Source organism: Pinus tabuliformis, chromosome 8 (assembly GCF_031772625.1).
Source record: "Pinus tabuliformis cultivar Carrire ecotype Pingquan chromosome 8, CPIR1, whole genome shotgun sequence".
Classification (NCBI taxonomy): Eukaryota; Viridiplantae; Streptophyta; class Pinopsida; order Pinales; family Pinaceae; genus Pinus; species Pinus tabuliformis.
The window spans coordinates 1,192,462,976-1,192,471,095 of NC_142294.1; the positions used below are offsets into that span (position 1 = coordinate 1,192,462,976).

The following is an 8,120-nucleotide window of genomic DNA, read 5'->3' on the forward strand; positions in this document are numbered from 1 at the left end:
GAAAACAAAATGTAAAGATAATATAGAGTTGTCAATTAAACTGTATTTTTTAAAGATCACATGAATATATGTCCTTTAATTGAAATTAAATTAATTCTTCAAATTTGAATATTGGCTACTTCAACATTAATAACTCTGGTTAAACATCAATGACTATGATTAAACGATTTTATTTTAAAATAAATAAATAATTTAATAAAATATTAAACAATCTTTAAAAATCTAATGCGATGTATCTAGAAAATAATCTACACAATGCTAGAAAATAATCTACACAATCATAAAGCTCGCAGAAACCTCAAAAATAAAAAATCTTTATATAATTTATACAATAATTACCAATTATTATATTAAACTAATTTTATGTGGGATAAAAGAACTAAACTACACACTAACTAATTACTCCCCTATTGACCCAGACTTCTATGTAAAACTGGTTGACTAGATAAGATTGGTGCGATGCTGTCATCATTAACGTCATTATAGTCGTGGTTGATTGATAAGGTCGGTGCCGTCCTGCTATTATTAGATGAAATAGTGATAGGGTAGTTCGACCTTCGAAATCAAAGATGGTGTCCCGTTACCTTTTTCCAAGGTCCCTAAGGGTTGTTGAACACGGGTTCCCTGTGTATGGAAGGGCAGTTGAGAAATCGCATAATGTAACATTTACATTTATTTTTCCAATTCCAGGTGATAGATTCATCGCCAGTTTGTTTTCTTAGTGAAATATAAGCGAATTAGGGTTCTCGTTATCTTGCAAACAATATTATGATGTTGGAGGCATTGTCGCTCCCGCTGGGGTTTTTGGGTTTAGTTGATTTGGTTTCATATTCTCACCATAATTATGGAGTCGTCGTCGTCTTTAAGTTTAGCCATCGTATTCGAGTCTCCCGGTTTTCTCAGAATATACGAAGACGGGAAAGTTGAACGCTTGATTGACAGGGGAACAGTTCGGCCTTCTTCACAGGACCATAATTTCGACGAGGAGAAGGAAGGAGTGGCATCCAAGGACGTGGTGTTAGATCCTCAAACAGGTGTCTTCGTTCGTCTCTATCTCCCTCGTCTGGATGTCACGGATGCAAAACAAAAGGTCCCGCTGCTTGTGTACGCTCACGGAGGGGGTTTCTGCGTTGAATCGGCTGCATCGCCACTTTATCACAGCTATCTTAATAAAGTGGCTACCGAGGCCAGGCTGATTTGTGTGTCGGTCGAGTATCGGAGAGCCCCTGAACATCGCCTCCCTGTTGCTTATGATGATTGTTTTGGCGTTCTCGAATGGCTTGACCGCCAGGCAATGGCACTGGAAGGGGTGTCTGTGGATCCGTGGCTCGCTTCCCATGCAGATTTCAGGAAGGTTTTCTTGGCTGGAGACAGTGCCGGGGCCAACATCGTGCACCAGATAGGCATCCGTGCGAGTCAAAGGAATTGGGACGGCCTGTGTTTACAAGGGGCCATTCTGGTCCACCCCTTCTTTGGCGGACAGGAACGAATCGCCTCCGAAGTGGGGAGGAATGAGCAGGTGGAGCATTTATTTAAGGTAGTGGATGGAGACTGGAGCATCTCTCTTCCCGTGGGGGCCGACAGAGACCACCCGTTTCGCAACCCAATTGGACCCCGTTCTCCGGCTCCGTCCACTCTGGTGTATCCTCGAACACTGATATTTGTGGCAGGGAAGGATCCGTTGAGACATCGGGGTATTTTGTATTACCAAGCGCTAAGGAAGGCGGGCAAAGATGTGGACCTGGTTATGACGGAAGGCGAAAACCACGTCTTTCATCTCCTGAATCCGAAATCTGAGAATGCGGCCTTCGTCATGAAACGGATTTCGAATTTCATGCGTTCCTCCTCCGATCACAGAAACCACTGAGACAGCCGTGCGCTGCGTTACCGCATGTGTCCACATGGATATGAAATAAAATTTATTTAAATTGAAACTTCTCAACGGTACGCTATGGGCTGATGCTTGGCATGCCTTCTCTCTTTTCGAGAGTGTCGTGTGAATCATGGTTACCCATTTATGCTGAATCAGTCAAATAAATCCGAAACGGTTGGTGGAATTACCTGTTCAAATTCGATTCTTTTAGGGTTTATGATTCTATCAACAGCGTTTGGGATTTGCAAAGGGAGTAGGCTATTCAAAGGATACCCCTTATTCCAGAATCCCTGGAGTGATTAAAAAAATTTGGATTCACCGTTTACAAAGCGTAAGTTCTGCTGTTTATACAGGTTTATGGTTCTTTATTGTCTTGCTTCCAATTATGAAAACTGATCAGAATACTATTAATTTTTTTATATACTTCAAAAGTTTCCTTTCCAGATTTTAGTTACAATCTTTCCTGGTATTTTATGGAATTCAAAGTTAATAGTGAAAGTAACTTATGTATGAAGCTGGGTGTGGATATGGATATGGAAGGAATCCAAAAGTTCTCTCTTTTTTATTTTTTTATATAATTAAATTGAAATTGCATGATGTAATCGTAGATAAAATTGTTATGTTAAATTATTCAAATTACATAGGTATGATGTAAATAATAATATTTAAATATATATGTAAATGAGAAATAAATAAGTATATTTATTATGAGTTATTTTTCAACATTTTGTACGTTTTTCAAGAAAAATGTAAATGTATAAATTTACTAATGTTTATTATTCACAAAAATTTATATAAATTCATATTTTTCTCTATATAATTAATTTATCCATCTCACTTTATTAATTCTAAAAAAACAAAATTATAAAATTCCATTTACCTATTAATCATTATTATTTAACGAACATTAATCATTATAATTATAAAGTTTAAATATAATTTGTAACATTACTGGCGGAAACTAAACTGCCTTACAACCCTCGTTATATATTGATTTTAATGGTTAATCAACCACACACCAATAAGATGATCACTCTGGATACTTAATGCAATGTTAAGTCTTCATACCTTCATTTTAATGGTGACTCAACCACGTCATATTCAATAAAGATGGTCCTCAACGAGTTATGAGGTTCGTTGAGGTTGGTTGGCTATTGGAATGTTTCCTCGTCATGAGAAATTCAATTTCTGTGAATTCTATTTTTTTGCCTAACGCATCATTCTTTTTCAAATATGTCATCATGTAAAAACACTATTATCTTAAAATTTTCATTCTAAAAATATTATTAAATGATTGACTTTTTCTTGTGCGGCTAAATTTTAGAATTATTGTCGTAAAACTTTATTTCTTAAAAGATTATTCAGGTTAAATTAATTGTTGACAAATTACTGGATTAAGAATAATAAGTTTAATTAATTGAGATTTGTTTGAGTAATAAGTTTACAAATTAATAATATTTTAATATTTTTTTCTATTATTTTTTTGTCAAATAAATTTAAAAGTATTATTTTAACATCTTCACTTAATATATTATGAGTTTAAAATTATTATTTTAATTTCTGGTCAGAGTGTTCGAATTCAGAACAATAGATGAGGAGACTTGATATTCTGCCACTTCTCATCGCATTTAAAGAGGTGGTGTCGACAACCTTTCCCATGTATTTACACATGTAAATAGCTATCATCCTCTTTCACAATTATCTGGCAAGTTACATTCCATCTGAGCGCTCTTGAATGGGAGACCTTAGTTCGTTGTTTAAATTGCATGCTTGTGACATCCCCCATTGTAACTGGGAAAATTCCTATGTGAAACAAGAAGTGTGGGGCTCAAACCCAACTGTTCTGATTCAATATTGTGTAGTAAGCTTTGTGTTTCCACTTTGGTGCGGATGAAGTCATATTTTCATGGTCAAGGCTTTGTATGCATAGTAATTCCATGAGGCTTGTTTAATGGGGATATTAATCTTCGATGCATGCATTGGACGTTGGGTAACATTGACAAGAGAAGGTCAAGGACAATAATGGTGGAGCTATCTAGGATACTGACAAAAATTATAACAACAACTAGAGTAGGGGAGGGTGGTCACAACCATCAACTCATCCTCATGGCGATGCATGTTCAATCTTGGTGGGCCATCCAACGCTAAGTAATTCATCATGTGTTCAATTCATTCTATTTTTGTCAACTTTTTAATGGTATAGGTTTTATTTCACTATTACCAGCATATAGTGCTCAAAACATACTGGCGGTGAGCATTAGTTTTGGTATCTCTATCTCTTTATGGTTGTTGGAAACTATTCGAAGTCCTTTGTCCACCTCCCCTAAGTTGCTCCATCTTATAATAATCCAACCTAGACTCCCCTAGAAATTCGTGTTTTCCTCAGCTTTATTTCTATTTGGCTTTCTATTTTATAGTCCCCCTCGTTTCTCAGTTTTCTGGGTGATATTTTTATTTTGGTCCCTAGTAACCCAACATATCATGCCTCGATAGAGGAAACACTTCCACCACACCTAATAGAGGATGCATTGCCACAAGCGTTCTGGTGGAAAAGGTCCTCAAGGGTGACTGCAAGCCCAAGCCCAAGTTCAATACACAACAACCATTTTTCACTCTTCCACCCATTTGAAAATCCAAGAAGAAATTCATCAACTTGAAGCCTTAATCGCTAATGACTGCTAAGCCTACTCAAACTTTGAAATTCACGTTGAAGTAGTCAATTGGTTTATTGAACTTGGACATATCAGTAGAAGAGAAAGCTAATATTTGAACTTCGTTACCCTCCATTGGTAGACAAAGACACTCTTGGACAACTTCAGGTTGAAGGAAGAACATGAAGATGAAAATGATATAATATTTTTCTTGAATGAAATCCAACATGTTCAACTTCATCAAAAGCATTGTCTTGCTATTTTAGATGCTCAACTTGTTCACATAGAAATCCATCTTCAATGTGGCCTAAAACCTCCAACACCAGTAGGAACCAGTCCTCAAAATTCAACCTTGATTACTTCATCTGATTCTAAATGTTAAAGTTAACTACTTTGTGTATGTCTTTTACAATTAGCAGTTCAGTTTATTTTAGTTTTCATGGACTTAACAATCATAGTTGTTGATATTTTGAGAAATCTAGTTTATTGTCCATTGTCAACCATACTCATTTCCCTTGAGGAATATTGTGACTAGACATAGCATAAATAGTGTTATCTCATTTTGTAGCAACATAGTTTCTTTTTTGTAATTCAAGGGGATTCTATTAATACAAAAGAAAATTGCATCATTGTGTGTGGTTCCTCAAAATTGTATTGGTCTCACTCCCAAATTTCTTGGCCTGGGGAAAATAACTAAAACAACTAGCCAAAACTCCACAGTTAAGCGCGCTTGAGCCAGAGGAGTTCTGGGATGGGTGACCTCCTGGGAAGTCCTGGTTACCGGGTGCAAGCCCCGGAAGTGATGATTGATGCTATGTGATTCGTTCTCCACATTTCACTAGTTTCAATCCCACTTCTTCACCCCTGTGAGCATCACCCGATGCAATGAGTGCTAAGTGAACTATTCAAAAATCATGAGAAATTAGTCAGTTACGACTACCTCTCATGGAAATGGTCATACGTTTGAATGACTTACTTAACGCAGTTGAATCCCAAAAATGATATCTAATATCTACTAATTAACCACATCCAAACTTACTAGTAAAACTAGAAAACACATCAAATCAAGATATGACCGACAACCATTAGTGATTTGATGAGTTTATCAAAGATGGATTCTCGAATGACACTAAGAGATGAGGGAGGCCTGAAGTCACAGTGTAGTATGTTTTTTAATGTGTGAAATTCTCCCTTCCAAATGTTTCAGGTTCTTGTATATTCTTCTTTGACCCTCTGTAAGATGGCCAGATGATATTGGATTTTCCATTGATTGCTTTGTATGTCATTAATAAAAGCAATGACTGCATTACGAACATCATGACAGTCCCTAGTTAGTTTCTTTGAGAGAAGGGTCACATGTTTGAGTTGGAAATAAAAAACATCTAAGGAGGGGGTAACTCTACTATCTCGGTGACTGACCAAGGTTTTGGTGCAAAACCTCACCCAGGTCGTAGTCTCCCATCAAGCACCCCTCACATTGGCCTCTTAGGCAAATAACCCTTCTAGCCCTTCCATGCTAGCAGTGCATGATTCACTTTCCAAACACCTCATGATTCCTTCCTCCCACTTTTGGTTCCTTGGCCCTGAAGCACAACACCTCTAGAGAGACACATAAGCCACTGCACGACAATGTCACAACTAGTCTCCAATGTTGGGTATCAATATTTCCCCCTTTACATTAACACAAGTTGAACACCATTCTAACGCCTCCTCGAAAACAACTTAAAGCACCCAATACCAAAGGCATGCTCATGACATCCATCTTAAACCCTCTTCCAAGTGTTTGCTGAGGTGGTTGTTAGGTAGAAAGTACTAACCTTGTACACCTCGAATAGCCATCCCATCAACAACACCCCAAGTATAAAAAAACCATTGGTTTCCAACCCAAGCACTGGAAATTCCCCCACAACGCCAACCCAATCAGGAGCAACACATGCACCTTTTCAACCCACATTTTAAAAAATCACCTGCAACCTTCAACATGGCTTCCCAACCCACATATAATCTTCCTAAAACCCTAGCACGGAATAGAACACACAAAACAAAACTAAACATCCCCAAAAGGAACTTCCTACTACAAACACTGTAAAATTCACCACAAGATGAAGCAATGCATCAAAAGAAGCATACCAAGATCCAAGGTAAAGGTTGGTTATCCAATTCTTCCATGCAAAGGCCCTAGATTTTCTTACCCTGAGCCTTCTTGCATAGATTAACAATTCACATTCCCCCCTCTAAGAATTTCCAAACCTCCACATTACAGTGTCATCCCTAGGTCAGCTCCAATGGCGTGCCAACATGCACAAGGATAATCAAGCCTTCATCAAGCACTCTACCTCCCATTCTGGAACATGAATCACCAGTTTTAAAGTGGAAATTCCATATTATATGCCTCATCTTTCCCTCCTTATAGAGCCTTCTCCACACTCCAGCATGCATGGAAACTACCACTCTTAAACATTTGATTATCAGTTAGAAAGGTGGGGTGGCAGGCTTGCCACAAATCCCAATATTTCTTTGGTCTGCCACCCCATCAAGAGAGGCAACACAATTTCAAATTAACCAAAAAAAATCTATTTTAAATTATTATTAATTACTTAAAATTTATTTTATAAATAAATTTAAATATTTTTTTTTGCTCTTAAGATATTTATAAATAAATCTAAAAATTGTTATTTTATTTTATTTTATAAATAAATAAATACAAGTGAGAGCAATACATATATCCATAATTTAAAAAAACAAAAAAAAAACAAAACAATGTAACATATCTATATTAATGTCTCATATATATATGGTCATGGCCAAGCGAGAAACTAGATTGGTGTATGAGAACCCCTTGTTTATGGGACAAGGGACTCATCTCCGCACAATGATTTGAATGTTAAGTACACAAAGTCATACACACTCTACCCCCTTTGGTTTTGAATATGTAACCTCTTAGGAGGAAACATATTCTCTTAACCATTAGACCCACTCAAACATTATAATATTTCTTTGGAAGTCAACGAATATGATGATCTTCTTTACTAAAATTAATGTGATGTCTTTGTACTAACTTTTTAAAAAACAACATTACAATATTCATCTTGAAATTATATATTTGTTTGGTTTGCATTATAAATCTAAAATGATATCTATTTTAAAGTCATATTATTAAAATTAATTATTATATTATATTATTGAATTTTTATTGATTAGGTAACTTCTTTATTTATATATATATATATCCATTTATTATTGAAAACAACATATAATATAATATATTATATTCTTTTAATAAAAAACACTATATAATATAATATATTAAAATTAATACATTATATATTATATCATTGATAAATGAATATATTTATATGGTTTTGTATGAAATAATTGTTAGAAATTAATATAAATATAATTTTATTATTAGAGATGACGTATTTTAGAATAATATAATTTGTAATCAATAATGTGTTTTTATTAAAAATAAATTTAATAGGATATTTGTAAAGTGTAAATTTTATTTACGTTTTCAATAGAGATATTGTAATAAGCCTTGGTTTTTTCTCATCTATGATTTAGGAAATTAGAGTAGTGAGAGTGCAATCATAAAA

The 8,120-nt window shown here is 35.4% G+C and overlaps 1 pseudogene; it reads left to right on the forward strand.

Annotated features, from left to right (window-relative positions):
- Window positions 1–696: 696 nt before the first annotated feature.
- LOC149239648 (2-hydroxyisoflavanone dehydratase pseudogene) lies at window positions 697–2,224 on the forward strand (annotated as a pseudogene).
- Window positions 2,225–8,120: the final 5,896 nt, after the last annotated feature.